This window comes from Chiloscyllium punctatum, chromosome 1, assembly GCF_047496795.1.
Source record: "Chiloscyllium punctatum isolate Juve2018m chromosome 1, sChiPun1.3, whole genome shotgun sequence".
Taxonomy (NCBI): Eukaryota; Metazoa; Chordata; class Chondrichthyes; order Orectolobiformes; family Hemiscylliidae; genus Chiloscyllium; species Chiloscyllium punctatum.
The window spans coordinates 104,372,229-104,391,557 of NC_092739.1; the positions used below are offsets into that span (position 1 = coordinate 104,372,229).

General features: G+C 43.2%; 1 pseudogene; it reads right to left on the reverse strand.

The window, feature by feature from the left end:
• The window catches only part of LOC140479462 (NAD(P) transhydrogenase, mitochondrial-like), a 184,778-nt pseudogene that overhangs the window by 113,099 nt on the left and 52,350 nt on the right, over positions 1-19,329 (reverse strand).

Below are 19,329 nucleotides of genomic sequence, written 5' to 3' on the forward strand. Positions count from 1 at the left end.
CAGCAATACTAAAATGCTGCATGCATCAAACTATACAGTGACATTAGTTGGGTATAATATCAGAAAAAATCACACAAAAACTGAACACTGTCTCAAATCAGAGAACTGGGTAGGTCTGAGAAACTCCAAATCTTTGTTCCTGCAAAATGGCAGTCGAGTGCATCTAGTTTGAGCCCACAGGACAGTGAACATCAACAGTAAAGTAAATCCAAAGTATTACTTCAATGCAAAGAAAGGTAGTGAGCAAGTGCTAAAATTGGGTAGGGTCAAGAAGTTATATACATTAAAAATAATTAACATTTGAAGTTGCCTTCTGTATATTCTAGAGGAAATGTTAAACTAAGTGCATAAAACACACAGGGATGTGTCTTAATTCAGAAATGCAAACCTTTTAAAATTAAATGTGGGCCAAATGACCTCTCCTAACAGTACTTATTTTGTGATTTCTAACTCAAATTCCTTGCAATGTTCTGGCTGCACCAGAATCAGTTTCTGAGTGGGGCTTGGTCAAACTTCCCAGCTTTCTCTCAATCAAAGTCCTTAAGTAGTCAATTAAGCACTATTGAAGGTCTTCTCTTCCTGCCACTGAGATTACATACCCCGTAGGTAGCTTGTCTAGTTGTTGACGGATGCATGCTCTTCAATCAAAGGAATTTATTGTCCAGTATCTATCCGGAGGCGCAGGACAATGTATAAAATACTTAATCGGCATTTTGCATGTATGCTTACAAAGGAAAGGTATGGTGGAAAAAATGATTAGAAATGAAGATGGTACAGCGCATGTTGTTGAAGGAAGTGGGAATAGAGATTTTAAAAATCGTGGCTAAGGTTTTAGACCAATAACGAAGGGAAAAACGTCAAGATGCACAAAAAGAGGTTTGACTTAATTACGGAGAGAAGGTGAGGACTGCAGATGCTGGAGATACAGAGCTGAAAATATGGTGCTGGAAAAGCACTGTAGGTCAGGCATCTGAGCAGCAGGAGAGTTGACGTTTCAGGCATAAGCCCTTCATCAGGAATGTGGGGTGGGGAAAGTAGGCTGAGAGATAAATCGGAGGATGGGGTGAGGGGAAGGTAGCTGGAAAGGTGATAGGTAGATGCAGGTGGGAAATGATAATGATGATAGGTCAGAAGGGACGATGGAGTGGATAGGTGAGAAGGAAGATGGACAGGTGGGACAGTTCCAGAGGGCATTGCCGAGTCGGGTCTGGGATGAGGTGGGGGGAGGGGAGATGAAGAAATTGGTGAAATCAATGTTGATGCTATGTGGTTGGAGGGTCCCAAGGCGGCTGATGAGGCATTCTGCCTCCGGTTGTCAGGTGGCTTGGATTTGGAGGAAGCCCAGGACTTGCATGTCCTTGTGGGAGTGGGAGGGAGAGTTCAAGTGGTTCACAGGGTGGTGGGGTGTTTAGTGTGTGTCCCCCAGAGATGTTCCCTGAAATGTTCCTCGAATTGGCGTCCTGTAACCCCCATGTAGAGCAGACCACATCGAGAGCAATGGACACAGTAGATGAGGTGGGTGGATGTGCAGGAAATTCTCTACCGGATGTGAAAGGACCCTTTGGGGCCTTGGATGGAGGTGAGGGGGGAGATTTGGGCACAGGTGTTACACCTCTTGCAGCAGCAAGGGGAGGTGCCAGGTGTGCAGGATGGATTGGTGGGGTGTGTGGACCTAATGAGGGAGTCATGGAGGGAATGGTCTCCTTGGGATGCTGATAGGGAGGGAAATAAATCTCTGGTGGCAAAGTCTGACTGTAGGTGGCAGAAATGGCGGACGATAATGCGCAGTATCCGGAGATTGGTGGGGTGGAATGTGAGGACCAGGGGCTTTCTATCCTTGTTGAGGTTGGAAGGGTGAGGTTCAAGGGCAATGGTGCAGGAAGTGGAGAAGATACACTAGAGAGTATTGTTAATTATGTGGGAGGGTAAATTGTGGTCCTTGAAATAGGAGGCCACCTGGGATGTCCTGGAGTGGAATCGCTCATCCTGGGAGCAGACACAGCTGAGGCAGAGGAATTGGGAGTAAGGGATAGCATTTTTACAGGAGGAGGGTAGGTGGGGGGGTGTAGTCAGGGTAGTTGTGGGAGATGTGCGTTTGAAGTAGATGTCTGTGTTGAGTCAGTCACTAAAGAATCAGAACAGATTTTTAAAAGGCAGATCAAGCTTGGCTAATCAGGTTTAATTTTTCTGATGAGGCAACAGATAATTGATAAAGATTTTAAGAAGGGCTTTGACAAAGTAGTATACAAAAGGGTGGTTAACAAAATGGAGAATACGATGATCAGCATCAGCTTGGATGGAAAGTGGCTTAGGTAAAGAAAACAATAAATCATGGTAACAACATGATAAATATCATCCTTTCTCAGCTATTTACAGTTCTGACAAAGGGGTACAAGACTCAAAACGTTTACAGTACTCTGTTTTTCTCTCTATAGTTTCTGCCGAAACTAACCATGTTTCTCCAGCACTCTGTTTCAGTTTCAGATTTCCAGCATCTGCAGTTATTTATGTTCATTTTAACCAAAGTAATTGGTTGTTTTTCAGAGTGGAAGGTGGTGAAAGTGATGTTCCCTGAGGGTTAATGCTCGGACCACTGCTTCTTTCTGATTTTTTTACTTGGATATTGAAATATAAATTAAAATGTCAAAACTTGCTGTGAAGGTGCAGTTGACGGTGAGATTGAAATGAATCAGAAGCAACAGTACACTGAGACCTCGCAGAACAGGCGGACAACTGAAAGATGGAATTTAATACCAAGAAGTGTGAGGTGATACAATTTGACAGAAATATTAGGGTCAGATAATATAGATTAAATTGTAAAAACCAAAAGAACTGCAGATATTGTAAATCAGAAACAAAAACAGAAATTGCTGGATAACCTCAACAGATCTGAAAGACTCTGTGGAGAGAAATCAGAGTTAACGTTTTGGGTCAAGTGACCACTCCTCAGATTAAATAGTATTGTTCTAAAAAAGGTGTACAGCAACAGAAGGTTTTGGCGATTCGTGTGCTTAGATCCTTGAAGACAGCAGAATATATTGAGAAAATGTTCGGCAGTAGATCATGGGCTTCATGAATAGATATTACTGAGCTGGAAAATCATGGAAACTATGCTGAGCCTACATAAAACTCTGAGAAGGCCTCAACAAGAAGATGGCATCGAATCTGAGGTCACCACACCTTAGGAAGGAGTCTCCTTGAAACGGTGTAGATGTATGAACCAGAGTGGTTGCAGGGATGATGGTATTTAGCCACAAGATTAGTTTTGAGAAACTAAGGTTGTTCTCCTTATCAACAAAGGAGATTGAGGGGAGAATTGGCAGAAGCTTTCAATTATAGGAAGTTTTGAATTATTGAACAGTGCCTATTCTGTTCAGTAAATAATCACCATACCTTTGAGTTGCTTGTTGGAGGTGAGGTGTGGTATTGTAGCAAGGAAAATGGAAAAAAAATGAGTTGGTGAAATAACACAGGCTTGTTTTAGCAGACTCTCCAGCATCTGCAATCCTCACTTTCTCCTGACCACAGACATCACTGACCTATGACAGTTTCATTGGTGAAGATCACAGCTTATATGTCACAGTGCAGATAGTGAAGGATATTGAGAATTCTTTGTGAGGAGCCAAATTTGAGAGGTTCAATCTCAGTCATTACACTCCTGTATTTGGATGACATGTGTGTGTATACAGTGAGATTGATATGAATCAGAGACTGAGCTCCAGGACATTGTCAACTCTCTGGCAAAGCCCATGAGAAAACAGGTGTTTCATTAACCACATGGAAGCATAAAGACTTCTTCCAACTAACCTCTTCCATAGAACAACACCTCCACTCATCAATTAAGATCAACAGTGATGTCCTGAAAAATGTGAACCATTTTAACTTCTTGGGAGCCTCCTCTTAATAAAGATAGATGTAGATGAGAAAAATCATTATCACCTCACAATGTGTTGGCTCCGTCTTCCAGTTAGAGGGCTCGGACCTCAAACCTTGGTTGAAGGTCATGGGTTAGTGAGCAACAATGGCCCTGAGTCCTGACATGCTTCAGAGACCTGAATGCCCTCAAACCATCTCCAAAATGGTCAAACACCTCGCTGACTCATGGGAGACTCTCTGACTCATAGGAAACTAGCTAACTTGTGGGATACCCGCTGACTTGTGGGATACATGACAACTCATGGGAGACCCTGGTTTGGGGCTCAGCAAATGGAGCTGGCTCATTCAGGAAGGGGCTGAACACAGAGACTTTGTTGAAACACGAATGGAAGAGCCTGAGGCACCAGAGGGCTGCAGAAACCTTGAAACAACCTGTCTATCAACCCATTAACCAGCCTCTACCCCACACACTGCAGAGTCTGCAGATCACACAATGAACCTAACAGCCATCTCCTAACCTGGACTGGCCAGTTATCCACAATCCTGAGGGGCTTACTGAGATAAAGAAGACAAGATTGTGGCAAGCTCAGCCAAGGCAGACAGAGAGAAGTCATCTGTTCAGTTGATGGTATAAATGAAAGAAGAAACAGATTTAATGATTAAGGCAGCACAATTTGTGGATTTTTTTTAATGCAGGTAGGGATCTGGAACTGACTATAAGGGTTGAGGAAGCAGGATGAAAGAAAACTTTCTAAAGGAAATTGGAAGGACACTTGAGGGAAATAAACTTGCCATGTTATGGGAAATGAAGGAGAAATAGATAATCAGCCAAAAGGACACTTTCTATGCTATAACAACCTTATGACCAAAATGTTATATCCCTGCAAAGTGTGGCAACGTAAAACACTGTGTCTACTCTCTATCTACCTTCACTAGTATCTTACCAATGCCAGCATATATGGTAACTTGTCTACCCTCCCCCAGCTTGCCTTCAACCTTTGAGTGGCCCATTAATGGATAGTTAGCACCTCCTTCCACCCTCGCCCTAACTCACTGGCATTTTACCACTGTTGAAGGTGAGGGGGTGGATTACCCATGCCACATCATTACAGTCTTCCTGACAGGATTGCTATGGCCTTGGCAATGGAAGGACAGATCCCTCTTATTCGATCAGCACCGTCCCTTAGAGGCCATTTCCCAAGTGGAAAGGGAAACTCCACTCTGCCTGATTGGCCCCAGCGAGCCCACCCGACTTACCTTAAACTCCAACCTCGTAAAAAGGTCCTGCTCAAGTGCTGCCTGTAGTCCCAGATGTGTCCACCATGAGCAGTAGCACTGCTGAGACTTAAGAGTTGCCAGCTCTCTGTTTGGTTCACAGATCTTGTGGGCGGGATACACTTTCTCAAGGGGGCAGAAGCCATGATGTTTTTAAACTATGTGGTACCTTGCCAGGCTCACCATCCTCATTTTCCAATCAGGAGGCAGGTTTACAAACCTAAATGTTAAATTCAGCCCTATGAATAACCATTACATAATGATTATGTAAAAACATTTTTTAAAATTGTTATAAATCAAGATTACATGCTGCAGTTCTGCAACCATTAAGTCCATGCGAGCAGAGATGGGAGCAATTATGTCTCTCAAAGGTCCTGAATCTGTTGAATTCGCTATTGCAGAGTGCAGTGAATGCTGATATATTGAGTAAGTTTAAGGAGGAGATAGACAGGTTTTTAATTAATAGTGGATTGAAGGGGTAAGGAGATGTGGCATGGAAGTGAGGCCAAGATGAGTTCAGACGTGATCATATTAGATGCCAGACGGGCTTGAGGATCTGAATTGCCTTCTCTGATTCCAAGTTCTTATGCTGCAATGTTCTAACAGACGCAATTTCATTTTGTAAAATATATGAAGAAAATTAAAAACAACAAAAACAAAAGGACAGTGGTTAAGTTGACCAGATGATTTTTGCAATCATAGGAAATGATGACTCCTCAAAACTGAATCTTCCATGTCAATAGGTGTACACTAGGAACATTCATTTTGACTTCCATACCTTGTGAATATAAAGCTCCCCAGGTTTTAGTGGTTTCAATGTTCCCTCCTGTTTCAGAAGCCTTCATTGACTCAACCATTTCCTTGGTAATCAATAAAGGAGCTTTCTTGCCTGTAAAATTATTAAACTAAATTTTAAAACCAGGTGAGAGCTTTGGTCGCAATACCTTTATAGATTTTGCTGCTCATTAATGGGAAACAAGTGTCTTGAAGCTAATTTTCAACTGTAAATTTCCAGATAAATAATTCTGCTTTATGACACAAATTTTAAAAAAACAGCAATCAGTCAAAAGGAAAGTCAGAACAAACTTAAATGATGAAGTGTATTTTTCATTATCTTTGAGCTGACAAATATTTAGCTGTTCCAAAACATGACCCTTGCAACAGATATATATTAATAACCAACTCAGCAAGCAAGTGAGAGTAAAATACAAAGTGCTGGACAAACTCAGCAGGTCTGGCAGCATATGTGGAGAGGGAAACAGAGTTTATGTTTCAAGTCCACTATTACTCTTTTGAACTGAGTTTCTCTAGCACTCTTTTTATTACAAATTTCTGGCATCTACAGTATTTTTATTAAAGCAGTATTAAATAGTTCTATTCAACAAGCCATATCTCAGTGCTTTTGTGTTTTATCTTTTAGTTTAACTTAGAAAAACAAGCAAATAACCTAATTTTATAGCCAATGTTTCTAATGACCTGGAGTTAACATTAAGAAGAAAAAAGGAGGTAAAAACAATGACTGCAAATGCTGGAAAGCAAATACTGGATTAGTGGTGCTGGAAGAGCACAGCAGTTCAGGCAGCATCTAACGAGCAGCGAAATCGACGTTTCAGGCAAAAGCCCTTCATCAGGAATAAAGGCAGTGAGCCTGAAGCGTGGAGAGATAAGCTAGAGGAGGGTGGGGGTGGGGAGAGAGTAGCATAGAGTACAATGGGTGAATGGGGGAGGAAATGAAGGTGATAGGTCAAGGACGAGAGGGTGGAGTGGATAGGTGGAAAAGGAGATAGGCAGGTCGGACAAGTCCGGACAAGTCAAGGAGACAGTGCTGAGCTGGAAGTTTGAAACTAGGATGAGGTAGGGGAAGGGGAAATGAGGAAGCTGTTGAAGTCCACATTGATGCCCTGGGGTTGAAGTGTTCCGAGGCGGAAGATGAGGCGTTCTTCCTCCAGGCGTCTGGTGGTGAGGGAGCGGCGGTGAAGGAGGCCCAGGACCTCCATGTCCTCGGCAGAGTGGGAGGGGGAGTTGAAATGTTGGGCCACGGGGCGGTTTGGTTGATTGGTGCGGGTGTCTCGGAGATGTTCCCTAAAGCGCTCTGCAAGGAGGCGCCCAGTCTCCCCAGTGTAGAGGAGACCACATCGGGAGCAACGGATACAATAAATGATATTAGTCGATGTGCAGGTAAAACTTTGATGGATGTGGAATGCTCCTTTAGGGCCTTGGATAGAGGTGAGGGAGGAGGTGTGGGCACAGGTTTTACAGTTCCTGCGGTGGCAGGGGAAAGTGCCAGAATGGGAGGGTGGGTCATAGGGGGGTGTGGACCTGACCAGGTAGTCGCGGAGGGAACGGTCTTTGCGGAAGGTGGAAAGGGGTGGGGAGGGAAATATGTCCCTGGTGGTGGGGTCTTTTTGGAGGTGGCGGAAATGTCGGTGGATGATTTGGTTTATGCGAAGGTTTGCAGGGTGGAAGGTGAGCACCAGGGGCGTTCTGTCCTTGTTACGGTTGGAGGGGTGGGGTTTGAGGACAGAGGTGTGGGATGTGGACAAGATGCGTTGGAGGGCATCTTTAACCACGTGGGAAGGGAAATTGCGGTCTCTAAAGAAGGAGGCCATCTGGTGTGTTCTATGGTGGAACTGGTCCTCCTGGGTGCAGATACGGCAGAGGCGGAGAAATTGGGAATACGGGATGGCATTTTTGCAAGAGATAGGGTGGGAAGAGGTGTAATCCAGGTAGCTGTGGGAGTCGGTGGCTTTGTAAAAAATGTCAGTGTCAAGTCGGTCATCACTAATGGAGATGGAGAGGTCCAGGAAGGGGAGGGAGGTGTCAGAGATGGTCCAGGTAAATTTAAGATCAGGGTGGAATTTAAGGTCACCTCTTCCTACTGCCCCCTCGACCATGACCCCACCCCCCATCACAAAACCATCATCTCCCAGACCATACAGAACCTCATCACCTCAGGAGATCTCCCACCCACAGCTTCCAACCTCATAGTCCGGGAACCCCGCACTGCCCGGTTCTACCTCTTTCCCAAGATCCACAAGCCTGACCACCCTGGCCGACCCATTGTCTCAGCATGCTCCTGCCCCACTGAACTCATCTCTACCTACCTCGACACTGTCCTATCCCCCCTAGTCCAGGAACTCCCCACATACGTTCGAAACACCACCCACGCCCTCCACCTCCTCCAAGACTTCCATTTCCCCGGCCCCCAACGCCTCATCTTCACCATGGATATCCAATCCCTCTACACCTCCATCCGCCATGACCAGGGCCTACAAGCCCTCCGTTTTGTCCTCTCCAGACGTCCCCAACAGTACCCTTCCACTGACACTCTCATTCGTTTGGCCGAACTGGTCCTCACCCTTAACAATTTCTCCTTTGAATCCTCCCACTTTCTCCAGACCAAAGGCGTAGCCATGGGCACACGTATGGGCCCCAGCTATGCCTGTCTCTTTGTTGGCTATGTAGAACAGTTGATCTTCCGTAATTACACCGGCACCAATCCCCACCTCTTCCTCCGCTACATTGATGACTGCATTGGCGCCACCTCATGCTCCCGCGAGGAGGTTCAGCAATTCATCAACTTCACCAACACATACCACCCTGACCTTAAATTTACCTGGACCATCTCTGACACCTCCCTCCCCTTCCTGGACCTCTCCATCTCCATTAGTGACGACCGACTTGACACTGTCATTTTTTACAAACCGACCGACTCCCACAGCTACCTGGATTACACCTCTTCCCACCCTATCTCTTGCAAAAATGCCATCCCGTATTCCCAATTTCTCTGCCTCCACCGTATCTGCACCCAGGAGGACCAGTTCCACCATAGAACACACCAGATGGCCTCCTTCTTTAGAGACCGCAATTTCCCTTCCCACATGGTTAAAGATGCCCTCCAACGCATCTTGTCCACATCCCCACATCCCGCACCTCTGACCTCAAACCCCACCCCTCCAACCGTAACAAGGACAGAACGCCCCTGGTGCTCACCTTCCACCCTACAAACCTTCGCATAAACCAAATCATCCACCGACATTTCCGCCACCTCCAAAAAGACCCCACCACCAGGGATATATTTCCCTCCCCACCCCTTTCCACCTTCCACAAAGACCGTTCCCTCCGCGACTACTGGTCAGGTCCACACCCCCCTATGACCCACCCTCCCATTCTGGCACTTTCCCCTGCCACCGCAGGAACTGTAAAACCTGTGCCCACACCTCCTCCCTCACCTCTATCCAAGGCCCTAAAGGAGCATTCCACATCCATCAAAGTTTTACCTGCACATCAACTGATATCATTTATTGTAGCCGTTGCTCCCGATGTGGTCTCCTCTACATTGGGGAGACTGGGCGCCTCCTAGCAGAGCGCTTTAGGGAACATCTCCGAGACACCCGCACCAATCAACCAAACCGCCCCGTGGCCCAACATTTCAACTCCCCCTCCCACTCTGCCAAGGACATGGAGGTCCTGGGCCTCCTTCACCGCCGCTCCCTCACCACCAGACGCCTGGAGGAAGAACGCCTCATCTTCCACCTCGGAACACTTCAACCCCAGGGCATCAATGTGGACTTCAACAGCTTCCTCATTTCCCCTTCCCCCACCTCATCCTAGTTTCAAACTTCCAGCTCAGCACTGTCTCCTTGACTTGTCCAGACTTGTCCGACCTGCCTATCTCCTTTTCCACCTATCCACTCCACCCTCTCGTCCTTGACCTATCACCTTCATCTCCTCCCCCACTCACCCATTGTACTCTGTGCTACTCTCTCCCCGCCCCCACCCTCCTCTAGCTTATCTCTCCACGCTTCAGGCTCACTGCCTTTATTCCTGATGAAGGGCTTTTGCCTGAAACGTCGATTTCGCTGCTCGTTGGATGCTGCCTGAACTGCTGTGCTCTTCCAGCACTACTAATCCAGTATTAAGAAGAAAAAGTCCATTTCTAAAGCTATCTCTCTCTCTCTAAAATTTATTTAGGAGAAACACTAGATTGTAGACTAAGTTAATTGCCAACTGATATGTTAGTTTTACAATTGCATTTGTTGTCAAAAATTTTATTTGTAACTTTTCCTCAGCTAATACAAAAATACAGAATTTATTTACACGATAGTGACAGCTCATTCAGTCCTTTCGATCAATGTAAGTGTTTGTGTTCGGTAGAGTATATGGAAAATTGTGTAATTAAGCTACAGCATAACAAGGGTTAAATTTACAAATGCTATTGCAAAAAGCTGACTTGCAGATCCGGTCAAAACTAAGGAAATTGATCCAAAGCAGATATGAGAGTACATGACAAATAGACTGTTGCCTAGATCTTGTAATTAGGGAATGGAGAACAGCTTGCTTGTATGTCATGGGAGGATCAAGTAAAAGTGTATATAAAGTACAATTAAAGCTGTTTTTGCAGAGGTTTCAACTTGCAATCAACATATTGGTGCTCTGGTTTTCTCCCACAGTCCAAAGATGTATAGGTTAGGTGAATTGGCCATGCTAAATTGCCCATAGTGTTCAGAGATGTGCAGGTTAGGTGCATTAGTCAGGGGGAATGTAGAGTAATAGGATAGGGAAGTGGGTCTGGCTGGGATACTCTTCGGACGGTCAGTGTGGATTTGTTGGGCCAAATGGGCTGTTTCCATACTGTAGGGGTTCTATGCTTCCATGATATAAGAAGAAATAAAGGTAGATATTTGAAAAGATCACAGACTCATTCCTTTTTCTCCTAGCAATTCAACTTGCACCATACAAGTCTCCTCTCAAAATACTTTCCTCTTCCATTTACTCACATGTATTTGCCTAGGTTTGTTTAAATGCATCCTTTCTAGAGACCTCAACTATTTTTCATGTCAACAAGTGCCACATTCCAGCTTGACTCTGGAAAAGAGTTTCTGCTGAATTCTCTCCGGAATTTATTAATTTCTACTTTGCTTCCAACTAGTCCACGCCAACCATGTTCACAAACTAAACTCGTCCCACTTGCCTGCATTTGGCCCATATCCCTCTGAACCTTTCCCATTCATGTATTCATGAAATTTCTTTTAAATGTTGGAACTGCACCTGCATCCACCACTTCCTCTTACAGTTCATTCCACACACAAATCACTCTCTATGTAAATAAATTTACCCTCGAGTCCTTTTTAAATCTTTCTCTCTCACCTTAAAAATATGACCCCTAGTTTTAAACGTTCCCATCCAAGGGAAAAGACCCTTGCTATTCACCTTATCTATGCCTTACACTCCGGTGAAAAAAAAATCCCAACCTATTTTAATAACTCAAACCCTCCATTCCTGGCAAAATCATGGTAATTCTTTTCTTAACCCTCTCCAGTTTAATAACATACTTCCAATAACAGGGCGACCAGAACTGCACACAGTATTCCAGATGAGGCCTCCCCAAAGTCCTGTACAACCGCAACATGACATCTCAACTCCTATCTATACTCAAAGATCTAAGCAATGAAGGCAGGTGTGCTAAACACCCTCTTAAGGTCACACATCCTATCTACCTGTAAATTTCAAATAATTACATAACTGAATTCCTCGGTCTCTTAGGTTGTTTTACTAAAATGCATACCTCGCATTTGTCCAGATTAAACTCCATCTGCCATGCCTCAACCCATTGATCCAATCCATCAAGATTTCTTTGTAATCTTAGATAATCTTCTTCACTGCCCACTGCACCATTCATTTTGGTGTCATTCACAAACTTACTAACCATACCTCCTATATTCTCATCCAAATCATTTCTATAAATGATAAACAAAAGTGGACCCAGTACCCATCCCTATGGAACACCACTGGTTACAGTCCTCCAATCCGACAAACAATCCTCCACCACCTGTCTCCTGCAGTCAAGCCAATTTTGTATTCGATTGGCAAGCTCACCCTGAATCTCATGTGATCTAACTTTACTAATTAATCCACCATGCGGAATCTTATCAAAGACTTTAATCAGGTCCATGTAAACAACATCTACCAGTCTGCCCTCATCATTGTTACTTCTTCTAAAAACTCAATCAAGTTGGTGACACATGACTTCCTCTCACAAAACCATGCTGACTATCACTAATCGTTCCTTACCTCTCCAAATGCATGTCAATCCTATCTTTCAGAATCACCTCCAACAACCTACCCACCGCCAATGTCAGACTCATAGGTCTACAGTTCACAAACTTCTCCTTACAGCCTTTCTTAAATAAAAGCACAACATTAGCCATGTTCCAGTTCTCCAGCAGCTCATCTGTGGTTATAGATGATACAAATATTTCTGCTATGGGTCCCACAATGTCTTCCCTAACTTCCCACAACATCCTTGAACAAACTCAATCAGGTCCCAGAGATTTATCCTCTTCAGTAATATGAACTGTTTTCAAAACATCACTATTTATTTCCCTGAATTGTCTAGCCTCCATTTCTTTCTCCACAGTAATAACTGATGTAAAATATTCATTTGGTATCTCTCTCATCTCCTGCGGTTCAGTACAGAAACAACATCGTTGATCTTTCTAATATAAAGTTATTACTATTGTGACACAGCTGACAAATTGGGAACAGTCCCTCTCTTACTTTAGCCTGAGAGATTTAAGGATCTCTGTTTTCTCTTTAGTTGCTCCTTTGTTCTTAATGTACTTGTAGAATCTCTTTGGACTTTCCTTAACCTTATCTGCCAAGGCTACCTCATATCAGCTCTTTACCTTCCTGATTTCCCTATTGAGAATGCCCCTACATTCTTTATACTCTTCAAGAGATTCATTTGATTCCAGTTGTCTATATCTAATACATGATTCATTCTTATTCTTGACTAGAACGTTCATAACTTAAGTCATTCAAGTCAAAGTCCAAAGATGTGCAGGTTCAGTGGATTGGTCATGGGAAATGTAGTGTTATTGGGATAGGTTGGGGGGGGCTGGGTCTGGGTGTGATCTGTTTGGAGGGTCTGTGCAGACTCGATGGGCTGAATGGCCTCTTTCTGCATGGTATGGATTTTTCTCTAAACTTTCCTCACACAGCCTGGTAATGTATCCAAATTATGATTGTTGTGAGAATGTGTGTCAAACCTGTCTTTGTTTGACTTCCTCAGCTTCAAAGCAAGTCTCAGAAGAGATACATGATATATAACCTTTAAATGTTTTAAGTGCTGAGTCATTCCTGATCTTATCTGATTTTCTTCAAATTAATTCCTCATGCACAGATTCAGCTGGGAGCAACTTCCTCTCACTAAAACTCCAGGATACTAGTGTTTTTGGCTAATCATATTAGACCCAGAATCTACTGTTGCTTAAATTCTTCCTGTCTTTAGCAAGATTCAGCAATGAAATGCTGCAGTAAATACGAGGGCCTTGCAGGCAAACTAGTCAGGGGAATTTCTGGCTGTACCATTGATGTAAACTGATTGTGCAGCCGTCAGAGGTCTCCATGTTTCTCCAATTATGATCTATGAAGCATTCCTGCTTTAATTTACTCCATTACTAAGTGCCCTCATCTACGAAGGCACTGAAGATCTGGAATTCCCATCCTAAACCTCCTTACCTCTCTTTTCTCTTTCCTCTTCATCAGATTTTTGGTTACCTGTCCAAAAGTCTCATTGCATGGTTCTGTGTGTCAAACATAGTCTGATAATGCTCATTTTAAAGATCTTGGGATGCCTTACTATGTGAAGAGTGCTACATAAATGTTATTTATTGCTATTGCTCTCTATACATGCCCATTAGTTTACAATTGTAGCTAAGACAGAATTGCTATACAGCCAAAAGGTGTGGCATTGGAAAAGCACCGTAGGTCAGGCAGCATCCAAGGAGCAGGAGATTCAACGTTTCCGCCATATGCCTTTCATCAGGAATGTGGCTTATGCCCAAAACGTCGATTCTCCTGCTCCTCGGATGCTGCCTGACCTGCTGTGCTTTCTCAGCGTCACACTTTTCGACTGATTTCCAGTATCTGCAGTCCTCATTTTCTCCTAGAGTTGTTACACAGCTCATCCATTATTACTACCAACATCATATTTGAGGTGGTCTTCCATTTCTGCCTGAAACTTAAGGCAAGTTTATAGTGAACTTGGGCTACCTGTCTAAAGCTGACACCAAAAAGACTAGAACACTTTCGGGTTAGATTAGACTGGATTAGATTCTCTAAAGTGTGGAAACAGGTCCTTTAGCCCAACAAGTCCACACCGACCCTCCGAAGAGTAACCCACCTAGACCCATTTCCCATGGACTGATGCACCTAACATTATGGGCAATTTAACATGGCCAATTCACCTGATCTGCAATCTTTGGACTGTGAGAGGAAACCAGATCGCCCGGAGGAAACCAACGCAGACACAAGGAGAATGTGCAAACTCCACACAGATTTTTGGTGTTCTTTAAATTATCTGATGGAAGTGGAGAGAAAGTAGGCCCTAGATCTAGGCTGCTTATCCATGCTGAAAACATTAGAATCATTGTGGAATTTGGATAGAAGAGATGGTCCGGAAGAAGTTTATAAGACCTAAGAAAAATTCAAGTCCTCCAGCAGACACCAGCTAGAGCGTGTTGGGAGCTTTCATGGCATCCTTACTGAGTTGATAGATCAGTCAGCTGCTTTGAGGAGGAGGATAAAGGAAGAGTTAATGAGGGAAAATGGTGAAAGAGGATGCACCGAATGCTGCATAAAAGCCCCAGTAGTGCAGGTTTGGGTTCTGTCCCTACCTGTATCCCACTGGTCCAGATACCAGCTCCTCCTCTCAAATATTACATGTGCCTCTCATGCCTTTGAGCCTTTAGGTGAAGCCTGGTCTGAAACTATATCGGAATTGGAGACAGCAGCAGGAGGAGATCGGAGGTGGTAAACATCAGTGGCAGCAAGCATTCAGCTTCTCCCTTGATCTGGGTCCCGACATGGAGATAAGTCTTAAAAAAAGAAATATCTGACCATTTTTGGCTTTGTTTCTTTCATTTCTGCTTTTTTTTAAATTTTAGTTTTGTAATCAAATGTGCAACCAAGATGGCACCAGAAAATGACCGATCATAAACTTTTCAGTGTCTTCTATATTTGAGTACATGTGACAATAAAATCTTATTCTAATTCTATATGGTAAAGGAGGTTTCTGGGAGATTGTTTCAGCTTTTTGTACATCAAAAAGGCACTGGCCAGAAGATCATGTGTTTTTAATAACAGCGGATTGTGCCAATTCTAATATAATTATGTTACAACGCCAAGTGCAAAGACAAGAACCATTCAGGGTTAGTCAATGTGTTCTTCTGTGAGAAATGCCAATATTCCAAAAACGATAAAGGCTAGAGAAGTATATATATTGCTTCCATCACTTTAAAATACCAACAGAAATATCAATACACTCTGATTATTTATTTCCATTTTTCTTAGACTTTAAAACACTTTTAACACCAAATAAGGATACTCCTTCAAAGAAAAGTTAACTCCTCTATATTTTTTGCATTGAACCATCCATGTTTTCCTGACTGTCACTCTGTTTTCCACGCATGCAGACTCCACTTACTTTAACATCTCAGATCCAAGCACAAAGTTCATATGACTTTGACATGAATCTAATTTTGTATTGAACTAGCAGGCTAATATACTTGTTACAAGGTAAGAAATTGTCAGATCAATAAGCTTCCAAGCTGCCCAATTTAACTTGAGTATTTCAACTGTAAAACATCTCTGTTTTACTGATGATTATATCTATCTCTTGACACTGTCTCGCAATCACCTTCATCTCTGCAACAATGAACTCCTTAGACATTACTTTGGCATAACCTCCTGTACCTTCTCCAGAATCTTTTATGTTAACTTCCAATTGTTCCACACCCAAAGATTTAAACTGCTCAAGTGCTGCATTTCTGTGGAAGCAAATCATAATTTAAACTTAAATAAGCCAGAACCCATCCTAGGATAGATCTTAATATGGTGGGATACTGAAAGTCAGTCAGGAGCCTGATCAGCAATTCTCCTCATTTTTATTTTCAGTAGACACCATTAAAGCTCAGGAAATCTACTTTGCATCAATTAAAAGTTTTAATCTCCTGCATTTGTGAATTGCAGGGATGACCTAACCCTGACTTTACCTGAGGATTGGATGTCAGTGTACAGATACAAGGCAAGTTACAGGCTCACTCTCAGTTGCCAGATTCAAGCACTATTTTAATTCCCACGCCCTATTGAACAATGCACAGGACAACACAGAAGATAAAAATAATTAAGAGAGGATGGTGAAAAGAACAAAAGGGAGGGTGTGCAAAGGAGCAGAAAAAAATTATGGAAAAGCTAGAGAAGTCAAATTCATATCATCAAACTGTTACAGTAGGATTTTCACTCTTACTCCCTGGATTATCAGTGAAATAATGTAAACATTGAACTATTGCACCCATGAATTCAATTGTTGAATTAGAATGAGACGACACAGATTTAAGCTAATAAAACAGTTAGGACTCGTGCCAGAAAAATCTTCTTGACATAAACAATGAAAACAGTATGTCCACATGGAGCAGGAGAGGCAAAAAAAATCTGGAATTGTTTAAGAGACAATTGGGCAGCACATGAGAGATCTCATCTCCTTCTACATTAGGAAGGACTGAGTCTTTCCGGTTTGCAATGAGGTTTTTTATGCCAATTTACAGTATGTGGGCATAACTGACAAGGCTGGCAATTACTGCCCATTCCTAGGAGGTTAAGAGTCAACCACATTGCTATGGGTATGGAGTCATATGTACAAACAGACCAGGTAAAGATGGCACCTTCCTTTCCTAAAGGACATTAGTGAACCAGATGTTTTTTTTTCTTACAGATGACAACAGATGCACAATCACCACTAGACTCTTAATTCCAGATTGTTATTGAATTTAAATTCCACTAGCTGCCATGACAGGATTTGAACCTGGATTCTCAGAACATTTCCCTGGGATTCTGGATTAATAGCCTAGTGATAATATCACTGGGCCAACACCACTCCAAAATTTATGATCACCTCGTCTTCCAGAAATTCCTCCAAATGTTTCTCGAGGGATTGCAAGTAATTAATTTTCACTGACTCCATTGAATTTTCTTCCACTGATCAATCATTGTCGAGGAGCAATAACACACTGGGACATCAGAATACCATCCTTCACTGCTTCAGTGTCTATACCTTCTTACATAGAAACATAGAAAACAGGAGCACGATTAAGCCATTCACCTCTTTAAGCCTGCTCTCCTGCTCCACAACTCAATATGATCATGGCTACTCTTCCAAATCACTACTCTGTTCCTGCTTCCTCCCCAGACCCTTTCGATCCTTTTAGCCTTAAGAACTACATCTGACTCCTTCTTGAAAACATTCAATGTTCTAGTTTGAACTGCTTTCTGTGGCAAAGAATTCCACAGGTGCACCCACTCCCTGGGTGAAGAAAATTCTCTTTATCTTAGTCCTACCCTGAATTCTTAGAATGTAACCAATGCTTAGACTCCTGTATCATCAGGAACGCCCTTCCTGCTTTAACCCTGTTTAGTCCTGTTAGAATTTTATAAGTTTCTAGGAAATGTCCCCTCACTCTTTGAAACTCCAGTGAATATAGTCCTAACTGATCCAGTCATTCTTCAGAGGAATCACTTTGGTAAACTTGTTGCACTTGTACATCGGCAGAACACCCTTCCTGAGATAAATAGGCCAAAACTACACACAGTGTTCCAGTTTCACCAACATCCTGTATTGTTGCACCAAACATCCCAGCTCCTGTACTTGAATCATTTCACTATGAAAGCCAACACGTTGTTTGCCTTCTTCACCATCTGCTGCATCTACATGTTTACTTTCAGCAACTGATGCACAAGGATACCCACGTCTCGGTCCACCTTCCCCTTTTCCAATCTATCACCATTCAGATAATAATCTGCCTTCCTGCTGTTGCTATCAAAATGGAGAACTTCACATTTGTTCACATTATACTGCATCTGTATGGATATGCCCACTCACTCAACTTGTCCGACTCACACTGAGTTATCTTTGCATCTTCCTTACAGCTCACCCTCCCACCAAGTAAACCCACCCAGTGTCAGTCATCTGCAAACTTAGAGATAGTATACTCAGTTCCCTCATTTACAACATTAATACAGATTGTGAATAGCTGAGATCCAAGCACTAATCCCTGTCGTACCCCACTAGTCACTAGCTGCCACTTGGAAATTGATCCGTTTATTCCTACTTTTTGTTTCCTATCTGCCAGCCAGTTCTGTATCCATGACAGTACACCAAGCCCAATCTCATGTGCTCTAATTTTGCATGCTAATCTCTCACGTGGGACCTCATCAAAGGTTTTCAGAAAGGACATTTCCATCCAACATTATCCAAAACAATAAATCTGTTTTGCAGGTGACTAGCCTCAGGGTACTCCTGCACTGCCAACCTAGTCTTCTTACTCTGGCTGGTCATCACCTATTCCCTCCTGTCTTTGTCATCTTACACTACAAAGTGACCACCTCTCTGTAGGTGCTACCCAAATGACCATCTCTTAACAAATTCATGCTATTTATATCCATGCTATCCATTGTTAATTAACTTAGAATCATAGAATTTTACAGTACAGAAGGAGGCCATTTGATCCATCATGTTTGTACCAGCTCCCAGCTAATTCCATTCTCCATCACTTTCTCTGTAGCCCTCTAAATTCATAACTTTCAAATATATATCTTCTCTTTGTGGGCAGCACGGTGGCACAGTGGTTAGCACTGCTGCCTCACAGCGCTAGAGACCCGGTTTCAATTCCCGCCTCAGGCGACTGACTGTGTGGAGTTTGCACGTTCTCCCCGTGTCTGCGTGGGTTTCCTCCGGGTGCTCCGGTTTCCTCCCACGGTCCAAAGATGTGCAGGTCAGGTGAATTGGCCATGCTAAATTGCCCGTAGTGTTAGGTAAGGGGTAAATGTAGGGGTATGGGTGGGTTGCACTTCAGTGGGTCAGTGTGGACTTGTTGGGCCGAAGGGCCTGTTTCCACACTGTAATGTAATCTAATCTAAAAAACCTATGGAATCTGCCTTCACCACTTCCCAGGCAGTGCTTTCTACTTCTTGTCAACTTTCTGAAGAACAAAGTTTCTCCTCATTTCACTCCTAGCCCTCTTGGTGACAATTTTGAAACTATGACCTCTAGTTATTGGCATACCAACTAGCAGAAACAGAATATCTTCCTTTATCCTTCAAACTTGTTCATAATTTTGA